Source organism: Lissotriton helveticus, chromosome 9 (assembly GCF_964261635.1).
Source record: "Lissotriton helveticus chromosome 9, aLisHel1.1, whole genome shotgun sequence".
In the NCBI taxonomy this organism is placed as follows: domain Eukaryota; kingdom Metazoa; phylum Chordata; class Amphibia; order Caudata; family Salamandridae; genus Lissotriton; species Lissotriton helveticus.
In genome coordinates, this window is record NC_136070.1 from 562,149,085 (window position 1) to 562,169,718 (window position 20,634).

Here is a 20,634-nt window from a genome sequence, read left to right on the forward strand (position 1 = left end):
ACCTCGATGGTCCATTCCAGATGAGACATCAGTTTGACCGGACAATCCGCCTGAAGGAGGATGTCGTCCAAATAAATAATCAACCGAACACCCCGAATGCGGAGAGACTCCACGACCGACCGCAACAGCTTCGTGAAGCACCAAGGTGCTGACGAGAGGCCGAAGGGAAGAACTTGATATTGGTACCAAGTCCCCAACCAGTGAAACTGGAGAAAACGACGATGTGGGCGGAAGATCGGGACAGACAAGTAAGCGTCTTTGAGGTCCAGACGAACCATCCAAACTTTGTTTCGCAAGAGATCCCTCAACAGATGGAGCCCCTCCATCTTGAAGTGGCGGTAGACCACTCCCCCGTTGAAGTCCTTTAGATTGAGAACCTCGATCCCCCTCCCTTCTTCTCCACAAGGAAGACAGTGCTGACGTACCCCCGTGGATGACGCACGGTCGGAACAATTGCCCCTTTCAAGAGAAGCGACCTGAGTTCCTCTGTGATGAACTCTCGATCTCTTTGGGAAAAAGAAAGTGGAGAAGGAGGATGAGTTTGACACTGGGGTTGATAAAACTCTATTTTGTATCCTTGGACCGTCTCCAGCACCCAAGCATCGCTGGAGATCATGCGCCAATTGTTTAGGAAAAACCGTATCCTGCCCCCCAGAACAACACTGCATGCAGGAATTAGCTCAACTGAAGTTCCGGAATCTTGATATCCACCGGACTGACCGCCGGAACGTTCCTTCTTGTATTGTCCACGCCCCTTTCTGGAGGGATAGAAGTTGGACCTCTGGGAGAAATTGGAATCTTGATGGCCACCTCTATGGGACTGGTAGCCTCTCTGAGAGGACTGCTGCTGCTGACCACGGCCGAACGAGCGCCCCCTACCACGTCCGGCCTTGGCAAAAACCGGACAGAACGCTCGCCGGAGAGTTGCCTGGGCTTTGTCCAAACGGCTGAAGGTATTAACAAATTGGGTCAGTTCCTTCAGAAACGGTTGACCAAAAAGCAAACCTTGCGCAGCAGGACCTGACTCTGAGGTGGAGAGCTCCGCCAACTTCGGGTCGAGTTTCAACAGAATGGAACGACGCCTCTCACTCGAGAGTGCACAGTTTGCGTTGCCAAGTTGGCAAATTGCTCGCTGAGCCCACTCGATGAGCTCGTCCGGGTCTACCATTGTCGATGACTCTTTGGCCATAAACCCAAGATCTAAAATCTTGGTAAGGGGACCTAACATATCCAAGACCTTATCCTGACAGGATCTCCAGGATCGATCCAGGCCTTTTTTGGGATCCTTTTGCGAACCTATGCAGATAGGTGACCATTGTGGGATCCACCTCTGGTGTGTCTGCCAAATTGTCCGCTAGATCCGGCCTAGGACACTCCGAACGGAGTCGGGCACGGACCTCCTTGTCAAAGGGTTGCCGGATGTGCTGTTGCACATACTCCGCCACCGCTGGGGACGGGAGCCAAGCTGTAGAATGTGGGTGGATAATGTCATTGGGGTCAAAGGAGAGGACTTGGGGATTAGTAGGGGAATCCACAAAGTGTTCCTTGCATTTCCTCTTCTTAGGAGGAGGGGAAAGATGTTCTGAGGATGAAGAAGAGAGATGGTCATCACTGTCGACCTCCACTGCCATCGTCTGTGGTTTAGATGTGGACATAGACTGTGCCAAACGTTGAAAATCTGAAGCATGTGGATTTGCGCGACGCAGGGACCCAACCCTGCTGTTGAGCATACTTAGTCAAATGTCTCTTGAGAGGAGTAATGGCCCGAACCAGTGCCTTATTCATAGAGTGATGAACACCCCTATCCAGTGCCTCTACCAAGCCCTGTTCAAGAGAATCAGAGGTCTCCTCATCATATTCATTGTCATCTGCATAATAACAGTCTGCCATGATACAGCAGACGCGAAATTCAGCCCACAAGATGACAAATAATGGGTTTGCCGAAGGCAAAAGTCAGGGGGAGTGCCAAAAACCCCACAGCAAGCCAAAGAAGCTGCAAAAATCGCTTCAGTAAATAATAGAACGTGGAGGGAGGGCTTGCCGTGTAGAAAAACACACTCTAAGCAGAGCCTATGCAAATTATTCTTGCCTGAAGCTTTTAATAGCGACCGGCGTCAACAAGGGGTTAACAATGAGGCTGTGGGCGAGTCAGTCGCGAAGGACGTCCTGTCAGAAAGCTCCGGTTCTGTGTGCAAACACGGAGTGCCGGAAATGCCCCGATGCGCATGCGTGGGCACCGGCGGCCTCACTGAACGGGGAAGAGTTCGCGCAAGCAGCGCGAGCCTTCACAAACCCCGACTTCCACTCCACCAACAAGACAACACAGGCGCAGAGCGTCAAGGGAGGTGGGCACACGCTCCCAGCCGAGCCGCTAAATGAAATGAACGCGAAGGAATAACGAAGTGCACCAGCCCGAAACCTAACGCGGCACAAGCGCAACAAAGCGCGAAAGAGAACGCGGCACAAAGCGCGAGCACAGCGCGAAATACAGTAGCAATTCAAAACATCAAATCGTAAGTAGAAAGAATGAAAGCACTTAACTGGCTGCGGAGCAGCAAAGAAAGAGGAAGTGTGACTCTCTATATTCCATTATATACCCCAGACTCTATGGTCGTTGCCCATGTGTTTATGGGTATTGTAGTTTATTTGTTTCTATGGCTGCTGGGCATTTCATTAAAGAAATGAGATAGCATAATCGGAGCTTCCTGTGCTGAAATAGAATTTAACTTCAATTGACTCCTCCGCTTTTTACATCATAATTTGATCATTTTGATTTTGCAATCCTTTTTAATCTACAATAAACCTTTAAAGTTTGAAAAAGTAATATTTATCTGACTTTCCTGTTTCACGTTATCTAAATGTATTGACTTGATGACTAGCCTCAGTTGTGGATTTCAGTTTATCAAATAGTGCTTTATCGGTCCTGAATTTCAATGAAAAAAAAACGCTAAAGCAGTGGGAAGTGCATAGCCTTTCAAGATTTCAAGATTCACAAATAAAGGCATGCCACATCAATTCCAGCATATGCACATTTGCCCTACTAACCTACAGGAGACACTGGCGCATGGTGGGCATGACACTTGCAGGTGCAGCCCCATCCATGCATGACCTCGAAGTCAAGACCCGCTGTACTAAATAGGGAGCAAAATGAGCAGTCACAACAGGACTCATGGTGATGGAAAGTGATTTATGGTCAGTCATTAAAATATTTGTGTGATTTATGATGATTTATGACATGCAATGACCTACTATGTTTTGCAACTAAAAGGAATTGATTCTCACTGCATGACCAGTTATGAACTGAATGATTGGCGTGCAAGAAATCCGTATGTCTGGAACATATGCTAACGTATGTACCTGCTTGCAAAATAATAAACGGCGGCCGTTCTCCCACCAAAGAAGGTCTTGGCGTCCATCATATGGAAGGCTAAATGAGGAACTAAATGAAGCTCGCACCGCTGGTGTGGTGGTGGTGGTGGGGAGGTTGTAGTTTGGACAGCTTTTTGGATGCTACTGTGACTATGGGGAAATATGCAACGATTTATTCGTGTTTTTTTATATATTGAATGTAAAATAAATGCTTTCGTTTTTCTGTGGGAAAATATACTTTTAAATGTTCATTATCGCAATGCTCGTCAGGGATAATACGCGCTATATAAAAACAATTACAATTACCCAATTTACGCCTTTTTTTCATCATTTTTCGGGGCTGGGCTTGTTTTAGGCGTCTTTCTGTGGGGCATGCGCTTGTTAGGGGAGTCTCTTGCTGGAGGGTTGTGCTTGTTTTGAATTTCAGACGTCTCCGCACTGGACATGGCGGCGCCCCTGAACGACTAAACACGAACGTGAAGGCGGGAGACAGGAAGGGACCATAGAGCGGGTGAGTGAGTGGACGTGAGATTATAGAGGGGGAGGCAAGGTAGATGCAGAAAAGTGAGCAGTGAATCAGTTGTGTGCGTAGGAGAAGGGGAGGTTTTGGGAAATAAGAGATGAAAAAGTCCCACATGAGCGGATACATACACGATAAGGGGGTAGATGAGAGAGAATAAGACACGTTCAAATGATCCACGTTTAGATGTTCCCAATTTAAAGAATTGTGAACTTGAAGTCACGTGTTTCATGTCAACAACGCACCTAGATTTGTTTTTTCTCAAATAGTACCCACTATCGTTTCTCCAGTTTTTGGGTTTCGATTTGTCTCTATACGAGTAATGCTAAAGGTTTGACTAGGATTTAGAATTGTGTTAATGGTCCAATTTGATAACATTTGCTCAATACGTATTTTTTTAAAGATTTACTTTCGATCAGTGCTATGGCGTTCTCTGTTAATGGTTCTTGCTTTAGGAACGACAAAAACAAAACAGTAACATCAAACAGTGCTAGCAAACGAAGAAAGTCCGTGACTGAGTCTGTCACCGAGTTTGTCACCAAGACGGCCAGAGAGCATCTCTGGTAAGCGGCGCTATTATAAGGGGTATTTGGGTAGTGCAGTGTACTGTACTTACTTGGCCTCTTGGTGCTTTGTGTAGATTTTAGTCTGTGGTGTTCATTCATGGAGTGGGTCTCCATGGTAGGTTTAGTGTTGATCGATGATTAGTTGAGTGGGTTCTGCAAATCGAGGTGTTCTAGTAGGGCGTGGTGGTCTTGCAACCTTCCCTAACACTTGCGAATGTACATTGTATAACCCCCGCACTTGTCGAACTCAAAATTAGTTCACATCCCTCATATACATTATGAATGAACTTATGCCGGCCATGCATTTGTATTTTCTGTGAGAATACTTGGCCCACATTTATTACATGCATGGACTCTTCGTTAAATCATTGACCTCGTAAATAACAGTGGACAGTCCTAATTCAAGATGACCAGGCCATAAAACATTATTACAGTGTCATAACTCATTTCGAGTGTCACAGATCATTCAATCAATCAATCAATCATAACACTTGTATAGCGCGCTACTCACCCGGAAGGGTCTCAAGGCGCTTGGGGGGAGGGGGGTCCGCTACTGCTCGAACAGCCAGGTCTTGAGTTGTCTCCTGAAGGCGAGGTGGTCCTGGGTCAGCCGAAGGTGGATGGGGAGGGAGTTCCATGTCTTGGCCGCCAGGTAGGAGAAGGATCTGCCTCCGGCGGTGGCTCTTCGGATGCGTGGTACGGCGGCGAGGGCGAGGCTAGCGGATCGTAGCTGACGGGTGGGCGTGTGGAAGGTCAGGCGGTCGTTGAGGTACTTGGGGCCCAGGTTGTGGAGAGAATTGTGTGCGTGGGTGAGGAGCCGGAACGTGATCCTCTTGTTGACGGGGAGCCAGTGCAGGTTCCTCAGGTGGCCGGAGATGTGGCTGCGTCGAGGGATGTCCAGGATGAGTCGGGCGGAGGCGTTCTGGATGCGTTGTAGTCTTTTCTGTAGCTTGGCTGTGGTTCCGGCGTAGAGGGTGTTTCCGTAGTCCAGCCGTCTGGTGACGAGGGCCTGGGTGACCGTCTTCCTGGTTTCGGTCGGGATCCATCGGAAGATCATGCAGAGGGTGTGAAAGCATGAAGAGGAGACGGCATTGACTTGTCTGGTCATCGAGAGGGAGGAGTCCAGGATGAAGCCCAGGTTGCGTGCGTGGTCTGTCGGCTTGGGGGCGGTGCCCAGGGCTGGGGGCCACCAGGAGTTGTCCCAGGCGGTGGGTGATGGCCCAAGGATGAGGACTTCCGTCTTGTCTGAGTTCAGTTTCAAGCGGCTGTTCTTCATCCACTCGGCGACGTCTTTCATCCCTTCGTGGAGGCTGGTTCTGGCGGTGTCGGGGTCTCTGGTGAGGGAGAGGATCAGCTGGGTGTTGTCGGCGTAGGAGATTATGTTGAGGTTGTGTTTGCGTGCGATGGCTGCGAGAGGTCTCATGTAGACGTTGAAGAGGGTGGGGCTGAGTGATGATCCTTGCGGGACGCCGCAGATGACTTCGGTGGCCTCGGAACGAAACGGGGGGAGGGGGACTCTCTGTGTTCTTCCAGCGAGGAACGAGATGATCCACTTCAATGCCTTCTCTTGGATGCCGGTGTTGCTGAGGCGTTGGACTAGGGTGCGGTGGCAGACAGTGTCGAACGCGGCGGAGAGGTCCAGGAGGATGAGTGCCGCTGTTTCCCTGTTGTCGAGAAGGGCTCAGATGTCGTCGGTGGCTGCGATGAGGGCGGTCTCGGTGCTGTGGTTGGCTCTGAAACCGGACTGCGAGGGGTCGAGGGATCCATTCGTCTCGAGGAAGGCGGCAAGCTGTCTGTTGGCGATCTTCTCGATGACTTTGGCAGGAAAAGGGAGGAGCGAGATGGGGCGGAAGTTCTTGAGGTCGGTGGGGTCCGCTGTTGGTTTCTTCAGTAGGGCGCTGAGCTCGGCATGCTTCCAGCTCTCCGGGAAGGTGGCGGTGTCGAAGGAGGTGTTGATGATGTCTCGAAGTTGGGGTGCGATGGTGGATTCGGCCTTGTTGAAGACGTGGTGGGGGCAGGGGTCAGTCGGAGATCCGGAGTGGATGGTGTTCATCGTGCGGGCTGTGTCTTCGGTGGTCACTGCGGTCCAGGTGCGGAGGGTGGCGGTGGGGTGCGTCGGTTCGACGGTTGGGTGCAAGGATGGTGTGCCGAAGCTGTTGTGGATGTCGGCAATCTTACGGTGGAAGAACGAGGCGAGGGAGTCGCAGAGCTCTTGTGAAGGGGTGATGTCGTTGTTGCCGGTGCTGGGGTTGGAGAACTCCTTGACGATGCTGAAGAGTTCCTTGCTGTCGTGGGCGTTGTTGTCCAGTCGATCCTTCAGAGATTTCTTCTTGGTGGTGCGGATGAGCTGGTGGTGCTTGCGGGTCGCGTGTTTGAGGGCGGTCATGTTGTCAGTGGTCCGGTCGAGGAGCCAGGCAATCTCGAGGGTGCGGCAGGTCTTCTTGGAGTCATTGAGTTCGTCGGTGAACCAGGGGGCCTTCTTGCTTCTGGGTTTGCTGGGAGGGTTCTTCAGTGGTGCGAGGTCGTCGGCGCAGTCGGTCAGCCACTGCGTGAAGTTGCGGGCTGCTTCGTTGGGGTCCGGTGTGCTGATGGGTGGGTTCTGGCTGAGGGAGGCGGTGAGCTGGTCGGCGGTGATCTTGCTCCAGCTTCTGTGAGGAACCTGTTGCGGGTGGTGGTGGGTAGTGGTTTTTCTGAAGCTGAAGTGGACGCAGCTGTGGTCGGTCCAGTGAAGTCCGGTGGAGTGGCTGAAGGCGATGTGCTTGCTGGATGAGAAGACGGGGTCGAGCGTGTGGCCGGCGTAGTGGGTGGGGGTGTTGACCAGTTGCTTGAGTCCGAGGTTGGCGAGGTTGTCCAGCAGGGTGACGGTGTTGTTGTCGTTGTTGTTCTCCAGGTGGAAGTTGAGGTCCCCTAGGAGGATGTATTCGGCGGAGGGGAGGGCGTGTGGGCTGATGAAGTCCGCGATGTCTTCGCTGAATTGTCCGCGTGGTCCCGGTGGTCTGTAGATGAGGGTGCGTGCCTCTGAGGGTCGTCTTTGGGTCGGTGTGAATCTGGAAGTGGAGGTGTTCGGCGGCGGTGTAGGTGTTGTCGGCGTCGGTGTAGGTGTTGTCGGCGTCGGTCGTGATGCGGATGGTGTTCTTGTGGACGATGGCGATGCCTCCTCCGGTCTGGTTGATGCGGTCCTTCCTGATGATCTTGTATCCATCCGGGATGGCGATGTCGGGGGCTGAGGAGGCGTTCATCCATGTTTCAGTGAGGAAGGCGAGGTCTGGAGATGTTGTGTCGAGCAGGTTCCAGAGTTCGACGGCGTGTCTGTGGACGGAGCGGGTGTTGAGCAGGATGCACTTGAGGTGGTTGCTGGAGCTTGGCTTTGCGGGCGCGGTGCATGGTCGGAGGCAGGTGAACTTGCAGGTTGTGCAGGTGAAGGGTCCGTGGAAGCGCTTCGGGGCGGCCCGGCAGCAGGCGGGGTTCCGGCCTGCATTGAGTGCGTTGAGGGTGGCGGCGTCGTAGGTCTGTCGGGTAGTCTTGCGTCGGTGGGGGCCATGGGTCCTGGCGCTGGGCGCGGTCCAGGCGCGGACTGGCGCAGACGGGCTTACCTTTGGCGTGCACGAGCGGTCGCCATTTATGGCGAAGAGGGAGGGAGGAGCAGCTGGGAGGTGGGAGCGGGGAGGGCACAGAACAAAACTGTCATTCCGACAGACTCCTAAATCATAATAACAAGACAGGTCATAAATCACGGTTGACAGGTCTTCAATCACCTATGCCATATATAAACCATTTTGACCGGATCAAAAAACCTTCCTGTGTGACAGGTCATAAATCATAAATGGTTGACATGCCCCAAATCATCCCATATATCAATCAAGTTCTTGTCATAATTCTGCCCCTTTTGTTGTTAAGGCAATCCTCCGTGCTTCGATTGGAGTCATAAAGTTTGTTGGTCTTTTGTTCTTTCTCTGATCATGAGGGGGGTAGCCTCTTACTGCTGTTTAGCCTTCAACTTGCTACCTTGTCTGTCCATTTTGTGCCTTGCCAACCGGCGTGCCTGGGCTGTGAGTGCCGTGCTCTGCCGTCAGCCTACCGTAAGGTATCCCAAGGTAAGTGGCCTTCCTCCAGCACACTTCCCTTTGGTGTGTCTCCTTTACCAACCAATGTATTAATTTTACCGCCACACCACCTGTGGGGCTCCCGTCCCCAGGCTGCTCCCCCTTTAATTTTTAGGTCGAACTGGTGTAAGCAGCGCAAAGCGCTGCTGTCTCCAGCGAACTCTATTGTTAGGGACTTGCTCTGGAAGTGGGACAGGAGATAGGCACGCGCAGAGCGATTTCAGCAGGTATTCTCGCACGTACAGCCACACGGCATGCACATCTTCTGTCCCGCTTCCGAGGCAAGTCAGCCTCCTACAAAAGCATTATTTTAAGTAACACACACGCACACACGCGCGCACACACATTCGCACACGCACACACAGGCGCGCACATACACACACACACACACACACACACACACACACACACCCTCTCCCCCAGCCAGTGCACGCCTACTCAATTTCAAAATAAACAAACACATGCACCAGCCCCCGGTACAACTAAGCCCTACTGACCGGGCTCTTTTGTCGCTGCTACAGGCTCAGGACTTCTGCATCCATCGCGGGGCTTTCCCTCAGGCATGGAAGCCCCGCGTCACCACTGCTCCTCTGGGCCAGCCACTCCGTGGGCGCGGGTTTCCCACAGAAGGCGGAAGTCGTGCCCCTGAGGCGTGACGCTCCCAAACTTCCGTTTTTTGCGTGGATCGTTGCCACGCCCCTGCAATGGCTAGTTGTTATGCTGGCACTGTCACTGGCAGCGTTTGCAGGAGCGATGGATGGCACACGCTGCAGTGTCCTCCTGAGGTAGGGCCTTGGCACATAATTTTGTTTACAAATGAAATGCTTGTTTTAAATTGTAGTGCCTTTAGAAATGTTTAAACTTGCGTGCTTGTGGCTTTCACATCCCGCGCTTGTTTGGGGTTTGCTCCTTGTTCCTCTTTTTAGTGCCGCCCGGACTAACCCGTCAGTCTCTCACCAGTACACCTCAGTGTCTCGGTCATCAGGCCTCCCAAGGATCACTGTTATGGCAACACCTTCCTTTCTGAATGCCTACTGGCTGCTTTTATGCTTTAATGAAGCCCTTAAAAGGTGCTGTCTCCGTTATGCCGGCTTCGGTTTCCCAACCATTGACCTTCTCTTGTTATACTGCTTTCGTATACTCAGTCCAGATTAACTTAAGCTTTGGCCATCTGCCCCATGTGCTTTAATCAGACAGTTGTATTCTGTCTGGTGCTTGTTCAACAGCTTACGTGTCTAGCTAAGCTGCCTAACCAAGGGCCTAAAGCTCATTGTAACTACAGCTGTCCGCGTGGAGGAGTATCCCTGCTGATTGAAGCACCAGGGTCTCTCTGCCCTTGGTCCCCAGTGCCATACCCCAACTAGAGGGAGGAGGTACCGAACAGTACTTGTCCTCGTCAGGCGTGTGGTGACCCTGATACTCCGTTTTCTTGTTGCATCTCGCAAGCTGAGTCTTAATGGCCCGTTAGCTGCTTAGCAAACTAGCTGGGTTAAGGTAGTTCTTCTCAGTTACTTCTACCAATCTAGTTGTCCTCGCCCCTAAGAGTTTTATTCATGAAATTTCTCCCGTGCCCAGGTATACTAATATTAGTGGGTTGGAATACCCTGGGTTATGCTTCAAGGACTGGGGTAGCGCTTTGTGCTATTTCCTCTAGGCTTTTGATATTATTGCATTACAGGAGACTTGGGAGTTATGCATACTGGTTATATTTGTTACTGCCTTGCAGCTCAATCATCCGATTCAGGGAGAGCTAAGGATGCTTATCCATTTGGTTGAGTGAATCCTTAAATGCCCAGGCCACTTCCATTAATATGATTAGTCATTGGGAGAGTATTTGATAATTGTAGGTGAAAGCACTGCTCACTTTTTCATTTGTAGGGGCTTCAATGCCATTTTATTTTTAGGTCGAGCCTGGGCAGCGCATGCGCTGCTCTGCGAGGCATGCTGTATTGGAGTATGGGCTTGAAGCCCCACCCACTCTCCGCCCCTATTTTTCATTGGCTTGTGCCATTGTCCTTCATAATTGATGCATTCTGATTTGTTATAGGCTTGTTAGTCCCTCCTTTGTACAGCCTTGTCTTCATTTTAACCTCCCATGAGGACTGGCCCTTTACTTTAGTTGTTGCACGGTACATCTTATTTAGTCTGCAAGCACTATTTTCTTTAATGCGTTTCTCCTACTGCAGGTACTACATCCTTTCCTGCAACATTCAGTGTGCCATGTGGGCTTTCACTGGGTGCTTTTTATTTTTAAAAAAAAAGCATTTGTTTGTCAACTTGACAAACAAATGCTTTTTTGGGTAAAAGCGCCCCATGCCACACTTTCACTTTAATAACAGCCTCAGACCATTCTTTAGAAGCAGCTTGTCTAAAAGGGGCGTGGCATTTAGTAACGTGGAAGCGCAGCATGGGGCGCTTGTAAACAACAAGCTTTTGCAATGCAATAGGTCTTGCATTTTAGAAACTTTGACCTATTGGTATTGTAAATGACAATGCCTTTTAATATTGCAGGTTTTTTAAACACATAAATAAAAGGCATTGTCGTTTACAGTGCCAATATCTCAAAATCTCGCAATTGCAAGACCTATTGCAGTGCAAATGCTTGTTAGTATTAAGTTTTGACTTGGATCTATAGGACGCTGCCAGGGCTGGCTACCGAATTGGTGGCGCCTCCCACCCCGATCACCTGCTTCTGCTCTGATTCCCCGACTTCTATCCTCCAATGCTGCCCCCCCCTTCTCTCCCTAGCACCTCTTTCCTATGTATTTTACCTGTTTTATTGGGCTACTCAAAACCCAGTAAGGTGTTGGCCCTTTATGTCACACATGTATTATTTAGAGACAATGGATCATATATCTATAGCTAAGTGTATATGAAATATCAAATAAGTTTAGCAAGGACTCCAATGTCTGATATTCACTCGACCTCCGTACGCCATTGTACTTAAAGAGTGCTTGACTTGGTGAAGCACAAGCTCGGGATTTAAAAGGAAAGCACTAGATGTGGTTGGCGTACCCATAATTATGTATTTAGACCCTACCAACCTGTCTTAGCTACATTAGGATAATTAGAGACTGGAGAAGTCAAAGTTCTAACCTATACCTTGCAGTTTGCATGCAGTGCCATTCATGCTGTTTAGATTATCATACTATGGGTATCACCTAGACATCAACCGATGAATCTGTGTCGAGTTGTCAGCAGTTACTCACCATTTTGTCAAGGAAAAGTCATTCAATAAATCGAGCTGGATAAGAAATATTAACCGTGGCTCTGGAGGGGTGAAGTACGGATGGCTCCATCGTTAAATTGAGTACGTCCATGCCAGCATTTAGCAACATCTCAAAGGCAGACTTGTGGGGTGGGGATTATGGAGGGGCAGTGGGGGAGTTGAGAGGAAATTTCCCTAACTACTTGCATTTGGTTTGATAACGTTTTAGACGGGTGAAAATTAAATTCCATATTTAAAAAAAATTATTGCCAGTCTTTTTAATTGGGATTGTTGACTTGTTTTGTATTGTAAAGTTATTATTACCCTTATGTGTTGGACCAAATCCCTTGTTTATGTGGGTTGCATTCACAGCACGTGAGCCAGGACTTAATTTGTAAAATAAATTAAAAAGTGCAGACCTGCCAATTTAAACAAAAATGTCACCATGTGAAGAGGGGGCGGGACCTTGTGCCGAGAAGCACCTAAAAGGTACTTTTGCCCCACCCCATTTCCAAAGCCATCTCTTCTGGAAGAAAAATAAAAGCTTGCTGAGTCTTGTTCCAATGTCCTGGTGTGTTTTCATGCCCTTCAATGGACTTTGGCAGTTTAAAGCCTTCAAAAACGAGCTTGAAATCAAATATTTACAATGGCTTTAAGCTTGTTTTCCCTGCAAACGTGTGATATTGGCTCTCATTGGCAGTGGTGGGCGGTTAACTCCAGTCTGCCGGCAGAGTTCAGAGTTTTTGCCACTCAGCTTGGAGCACTGAGTTTGGCAAAAACTCAGCCTATAACACATAGCCAGGGCTCGACAAATCATAAAAAATGCTCTAGACCTGCAGGTCTAGTAAACCACAAAATCTCCTCGACCTAACTTAAATGAACTTGACCTCACTGAGCAAATGTGACAAGTTAACAAGATTTAAAAGCATTTTTATTGCTCATTTACTGTGTGAGCAATAAAGATGCCTTTAAATCTTCCTATCTTGTCACATTTCCTCTGCTTTCAGAGGCAGAGGTCAAGTGTCAAGTTTGTATTCCTACTCGCCAGAAAGGGCGAGTAGGACCTAAAAATAGCTCGTCCTTAATCAATCTCACTCGCAAATGCGAGCGGTCGAGTGAATTTGTCGAGCCCTGATAGTAGTGTTTACCGGCACCCACCACTAATTATATTGTTATCTCAAATACCTGAGAAGCACTCTATTGTCACAGTGAAGGCAGCTCTGTCTGTGCTTCTCCTCGGCTGCTCTGATAATCATCTCCGACATCACGGACCCACGGCGCGTGACATAAGTTTGAGGCTCCATCAAAGGGGAGCAGCTTGGAGAGCCAGTACTGAAGTACGAGGTTCCATCTCCCAGTAAGCTACTGTCCCTTTTCTAGCCATGCTTTTTTGTTATGTGGGCACGACCTGTTTTGTGCTTCTTTTTTCTGATTCGGCTTAGCTGTTGTGCTTGTTTCCAGTTCGGCCAATCCAGCCACACAGAGCCTCCTGGAGCAGCCGGATTCCCAGTCCTTTCCCTTCGCTGCCATCCAGGCCATGGATGAGTACACAGAAGAGTTGCGTAGCATGGACCCTGTAACACCTGCTGGAGCGGGGAAGTACCTGTGTGGCCAGGTCTGGTCCTTCCTATCTCGTCCCAGGGTGCGATCCAGCGACGACCAGAGGACTGGAAGGTGCCGCGTGGCTGACTCTGCCCTGGGCCTTCTGGGTTCTCAGAGGAGGTTCTGGCACAAGTGACTGCCCCAGGCAAACACCGTGCACTTGGTCACGCACTGCGAATTCGTTACATAGTTGGCATACATCTGCAAACTACTCTTAAGTGTTTGAAATATCTCTTTTTCTCTTCGTTTCTCCTAAACAGGCTTTCTTACAATCAGGCATGTCTTGTTCATTACAAATGTCCTGATGATGATCCCATGTATCTAATTGAGCAATAGGGATCGAAACGTCGACACCCATGAGTGGGTTTATATTTACAATATTGACCAATAAGATTGTTTATACTCCACTCCAGGCGATACTGTTATTGATTTTTTATTTTATCAACAGTGCCCTGTCTTTGCTCTCTTTCTATGCCTGATAGACACCGCTTTCACCCTTATTCTATTTTTCTTTTCCCCCTTTTATGTACGGCACAGGCTTGTGTCTCGTGATTACGTTTGTATTGTTGGATTGAACATTGCTTCTTGATAAAATAAACTCCTCTCCCGGCTGGGTTTGGAAATTTTATAACGTATAGCTTTCCATTGTGTTTCTATACAGTATTGTGTTTTTGGATTCTGAAATAAGCTAAGGACCCTTGTTCACTATAACGTTGTTATACCCATGGTACTTAGCTATCTGTTGGGTCCCCCTTGTGTCTTAAAAAAGCCCCAGGCCTGCTGGCCTCTCACTGGAGGGTCTGACACTGACCAACCCTGCCCAAGCTACCTGGCCTTGTTCCAGCGCGGCTCCAGAAATCATTTCTAATCAATACTCACCATTTCCCTGAAACCTTAAAACACACAATCATGCATCAGTGGGGCCCATAACACTGCACATTTACCCTGTTCACTTACACTTGGCTTCAAGGCTTTGGTGAATCGCAATGGAGAAATGCTGTAACATTTGGTGGAGCGTCTAAACCTATTTAACTAATTATTATTTACACTTTACCATGGTTTTATTCAGACTTTAATTATTCAGACACACCACCATAGTGGCAATGGAGCTACTAGAATGAAAATTAGGCGTAGGAAGAATCAAAGACCAGCTTTTACTTCTTCATTTATCAAATTTTTATTCAAAGCAAAACTTGATCATGTCTGACATTTATGCATTAGTAAATCTTTATTCAGTAAAATCTTAAACTTTATTTCAAAATGATCATTTTATTTAGAGCTCAAGAAAATCGCTTTATTTTAAAAAACAGTTAAAGTTTAGCAAAGAACAGATAGTTCCAATTTCATTCTCTCCTAACATCCCTAACTAACACCCTCATCTTATCCTTCAATCCTGCAAAGCAAACAAGTAAAAAGTCAATAGAATGTTACATCCAGGAATCGGTCCGCAATCGGGCAGCATCTCCAGTAGAAATCGGAAAAGCGACACCTTCTAGTTAAAATCAGGGGTTTTTATACCCTATTTCTCCAACTTAATCTATCTAAATTGTAAATACCACACTTATTCAAAATTTCATTGGACAATTTCGGGGTGGGTGAGCATCATCTCACCATTACGACATCATTTTCTTGGGTGTTCAGCAGAAAAATAAAGGGTCTTTGTTTAGGACAGTCTTTGGCCTAGCCATTTCCTAGAGTGGCAACATCACAGTATTGTCTCAGGATCAGTACATTCAATCGTCCATGTTTGGCACCTATCATAGGTTCCGGGCCAAGGCAGCCTTGAACCTCCTCGAGCACAGGCAGTTCACTCTGACTTGCAGGTTTTGGCGCGCCTGCGCTGTTCGACTCTTGCTCACTGTTTAGCCAAACGTCCATTTTCTAACTAGGCCTCAGCAGCAGCTTTTGGAACTATCATAGAAACAAACACAGATTCATGTTAATTATTGAATTTAAACCCGTTCTGTTTACCTCCCACCTAACTAATGTTTCCCAATTAATTGTTACCTAGCAAATAAGCCACATAAACGCATTTTATACTTACATTTTCGACCTCTCCGCCACACAAACACAAGACAATAAGCACATTTAAATTGCATTTTGGTTTATATTTAAGCCGTGCATTAATTCACAACACAATAACAATACATATTAGCTGGGTTTACTGCAACATGCAAGCAAAGATAGTTTTCCCAGTGTATAATAATAAAAAGAAGGTGTGCATCTTACTCTATGGTTGGTTAATTTTCACAAAACATGCAATCAGTAAATATTAACGTTATGGGACATTAACTTCGTGAGGGGTACACAAAATTTTGAAAAATTTAGTAGAACATGTTCCTTTTGTTAATGTCATCTATACTTTTGTCTCTTTCTCCTTTGAATTTTTGAAAACCTTTTATTTCCTCCATTTCTATCTTATTCTTTTCTCTCATTCCTCATTGTCATTCCTTTTCTTCATCAAGTTTCTGAAATCTCTTCTACCTTTGTATATACAGCAGAACCTTATCATAAGGATTATTATCACTAAGATTGTTATCGGTATTAGTATTTTACCTATAATTGAACTACCTATTTCTTGAAACCAATGCTTAATTGCTGAGAAACTTTTACCCAATCTTTCAAGGACACCTTCAACCTCCAGTGGTTCAATTTCTTTATGCAAATCTGTAATATTTATAACATATTTTTCAATATTCTGACTTTTGTCTGGAATGTAAGTACAACAATGTTGGACTTTCAAAATTCCACTGACTCCTCCCTCTTTTGCCTAAATTATGTCAAGGGCAAGTCTGTTTTGCATAACCATAGCTCTCATAGCAACCATTTCAGTATCTACCATTAGGAATCCTACTGCTGTATCTCTTGATAATTTATCAACTATTGTGGACAACTTTCTGATTTTATTTCTAACGCACTCTCTCTTCTTTTTCGACTTAGAACTTTGCCTATCTCATGCTTTCCATTAGTACTCTATCTACATGGAAAATTTTAGGAAAGACCAAACCCACATAACATGTCCCATACCAGTGGTCTGGCAGTCTATAATAAGCTCTATTCCCACATATGAAATAAATTCCAGGAAAAACAGGATCATTTCCTCCTTTAAATCCCCAACCCCCTATAATTCTATAGGTATCTTCACATTGACTCGCACCCACAAAATAATTGTCATACATAGAGTTGTCTCTCCTAATACAAAATTTTCCCAACATTGGTGCATCTATATTTATTGCTACATTCACATTCTTGTCTTCAATGTTCTCATCATCAAATGTGTAATATTTAGACTTTGCATGTTTCATTTTCTCCTTTCGTTTGTAAGCAATTCTTCTTTCCTCAACCATATTTAAGAATGCCTTTTCTTCAACTCTCATTTTACATGTCAAATTATTATTAAATGCATTCTCGTGCGTTAACTCATCTACTTCTAGAAAATATTCTCCCATTACCTCTGCATATTTTCTTTTATTTAATGTATTATCAATCTTTAATTTCGCAAATATCTCCTCTACATTGGAATAATGATACTCCAGTTTTCCAGTCTTGTAAAACAAACTTGCAATTACACTACAAGTTACTTCATATGTAAGAGGAAGGTGGTGATAGGTCACCCCTTCTGACACTGATGCTGGCAATTTTACACAAACATAACAGCCATCAACATTCATCGTTTTAATGTGCTCGAGCAATAACTTTGAAAAAGTATGTTTTGTGTAATCGCTAATAGACCTATCTTGATGCAACTCTGGCTTGTACACATGAGTCTCATGCACTTTTTCCTTCTCAATTGGCTTACTTGAACTCCCATTCGGTTTTAATTTTGTTAAATTAGTTTGAAAAGGAATCACAATAGCTAAAACTACCCACAGTATCAACAACCCCATACATATTGTAAAGCATCTACACCATTTTCTAAAAATAAAACATTTCGTTCTATGATTATTCATTGCCATTTTCACTAACACGGTTTCTTCGACCTTGTTTCACCTATAAATTTCACACCTCTCAGCACTCTAACAAGTTTTCTTTGACCTTGTGTCAATTACTATTCTAAATTTTTCTATAATTAGATTTTTCTAACAAGTTTTCTTCGACCTTATGTCAACTCCGACCTCTTCTATATTTACAAAATCTGTCTCACAGGACTTCAGACTTTTTATTTGAATATCATATACTTTAAGCACCTAACTTTCCCTTTCTTAGTTGATTTCTTTACTCACTTTTCCCAATTGGCTTTGGGTTGTACAATTTTTCTTGACTACTATTCACTTCGACAATTGGTGGCAGGACAATATATGTCCACTCAGGTGATTTGTACCTCTGATTTGGACGTCTTACTCTTTTAGGCCTTTGAATAGTCTCTATTTTCTTTCCCAATGTTTCTTTCTGGCTAGAGATCTCATTCACTTGGTCTTCTTGCTCTTTTGTTTTGTTCACTATTTTGAATCTTAATCCTCCAGTTCCTTTAGGCCAATTGTCTCCTTTGCAGACTTTCTTAGTCTTCGGCTCTATAGTATTATTCTCCACTCTCCAAGCTCTTTTTCTTGTGCTTTTTCTTAATGGGGTTTCATCTGCACTGTCATCAGTTTCACTTTCAGTGTCTTCTACTGTATCATTGATTATGATTTTCACAATGTCTTTGTCTTCGTCAGTTTCAGTTCTCTCTACTGTTACTCTGTTAGGAACACCTTCATAACTGGTACTTGGAGTTCTTGTGGTGAGTTACTTCCTTTTCTCCAGTTTCAGGATTTCCGTTCCTGCTTTCAGAGTCTTCAGTTTGCTTTACAGTTTTCTCTTTTTCAACAACTTTTTCTTCACTTTCTTTTGCGTCTTTACTGGTCCTTGTCTTTACCGATTCTCGACCTTCAAGTTGATCTTCTGAATCTGGTATTTCAACCATCTCCCTTTCACCTTCACCTTCAGACGCAGAACTGGCTTCTGATACTTCCAGATATCGGCGTTCCCGTCGATCTTCAATATCTGGATCCTTCTCTGGTTCACCTTCAGAATCAGTCAGTTGTACTTTCACCGTCGTATGGGTATTCAGGTTCAGGCACACGGATGGTGTGACTAGCATTAACCCACCTTTTTAGTCCAGCACACTTAACTGCAGTAGTACTGACCAAGATCACTTGACGTGGTCTTTGCCACCTTGGTACCAAACAATTCCTTCTGCGATGAACTTTCACTCGTACCCAGTCCCCAGGGACTAGATCATGAGCTGGAATTTTCTCTTTGGTATTTGCTTCAGTTCCCACCTGGTGGAGCACAGAAGTTACTACATCAGATAGATTCTTGCAGTAATCCAGTATGATGTCATCATTTATTGTTAACAACTTATTAACTGGTACATAGGCCTGTCTCATCACCCTTCCCATCAAGATTTCGTGTGGACTTAATCCAGTTTTTCTGTCAGGTATGCTTCTTAATGTCATTAACACAAGTGGCAAAGCATCTGGCCACTTCATTTCTGTTGCCAAACACATTGTTGCAATTCAGTTTTTAATTGCTCCATTCACCTGTTCAACTACTCCTGAAGCCTCAGGTCTATATGCACAATGTAGCTTCTGGCGAATATCCATAGCTTCACAAATCATCTGCATTAACTCATTTTGGAAATGCGGGCCTCTGTCCGATTCAATTGTGACCGGAAACCCGAAACGTGGTATTATCTCACGCAAGAACAGTTTAGCAACAGTTAATCCATCATTCCTTCTCGTGGGGAAAGCTTCTACCCATCGAGAAAACAAACAGATTATCACAAGAACATATCCGAGTCTGTTGCATGAAGGTAATTCAACAAAATCCATCTTAACTCTTGTGAATGGGCCACCCTCCCGTCCTATGGTTCCCAAATTTACAACAGTTTTTCTGTTTGGATTAAATTGCTGGCAGACTAAGCATCTTTATACATCGTAGAATGAGAGGAGCACTCTAATTTATGCTGGCTTTTTTTAAACTTGATTTTGATTTACAGAACTTTATCAGTCTTTTTCCAAGCGTGCTGCCGAGGTGACACGTTTGTCCTAACCGTGCCTGAACTTGAAGAACTTATCTTAAGTGTGAGGAACACTTAACCTCTGCGCACTGTTGCTAATGCGGTTCACTATGAGAACGCCGCTCAATCTTTTTCCATATAAAACAATTGTGAAACTTATTGGTTTTGCTCATGTGAGCTTCAAAAGAATTTTTATCAAGCAAAGCCTTGTATTCTAGATTTTTTGGCGCCCTGTAAATAACATTGAAGTGTACTAATTGATGATCATATTCAGTCCACAGGTCCCCGACGAAGAGCTCCACGAGCTCGAAATGCATTGGGCATAACAGACAAGTTTTCATCGTGAAAGATTAACAATTTGTGAACAGTTTTCATTATTGTACTTCTGTATAACAATGCATCATTTGTGATACATACAGTAATTTAGGATTGTAAAAAGTGAGGATTAATTTTCGTTTGAACTTTGCTTGATAAAAAGTGAACCGCATTAGCAACAGTGCGCAGAGGTTAAGTGTTCCTCACACTTTAGACTAAGCATCTTTGACATAAACTTTCAGCAATCATTCTGAATTTAGGATTATACCAAGTTTGTCTGAAGAGACGGATCATAGCATCTCTGCCAATGTGTGCTTGACCATGGTACATTCGGGCCATGTCTGAAATCATGCTATTGGGCATTACTGGTCTTTCATCTTTGTAAACCCAAATTTCATCTTCCTCCCTTTGTTTGCAACCTGATTTTAACCAACTATCTTTTTCCTCTGTTCCTGCATCTGCTTCACTTCCTGCCAAGTCTCAACTACCGTGGTTAGCATTAAAAGACTTGGAACATGTTCTTCAGTTTTTTCTCGATTGATTGTAATTTGATTCTTTGCGCAGTGCTTTGCAATTGCATCAGCATAACTGTTTCCTCTTGTGATATAATCTTCACCTTTCTTGTGAGCGGAACATTTTACCACAGCCAATTTTTCAGGCAACTGTATCACATCAATCAGTGTCTTTACAAACTCTGCATTCCGAATGGGTGTTCCTGCAGAGGTCAAATAACCTCTTTGGGACCAGAGCTGTCCATAATCATAAACAACTCCATAATCATATTGACTATCAGTCACTATGGTTACTTTCACCTCTTTTCCCAACTCACATGCTCGTATCAAAGCAATCAACTCTGCTATTTGAGCAGAATGAATTCCTTTCAGATAAGATGCTTCCAACACTTCTGCCACTGTACAAACCGCATATGCAGCACTTAGAACACCACTCTC

At 45.7% G+C, this 20,634-nt stretch overlaps 1 protein-coding gene across 1 annotated transcript in view; it reads left to right on the top strand.

Moving 5' to 3' along the window:
• Window positions 1-3,760: 3,760 nt before the first annotated feature.
• MEN1 (menin 1) overlaps window positions 3,761-20,634 on the top strand; it is a 144,720-nt gene continuing 127,846 nt past the window's right edge. Inside the window, exon 1 of the mRNA XM_078660468.1 lies at window positions 3,761-3,880. The gene's annotated coding sequence lies outside the window, so the exon portion shown is untranslated. The remainder of the gene's footprint in view (window positions 3,881-20,634) is intronic.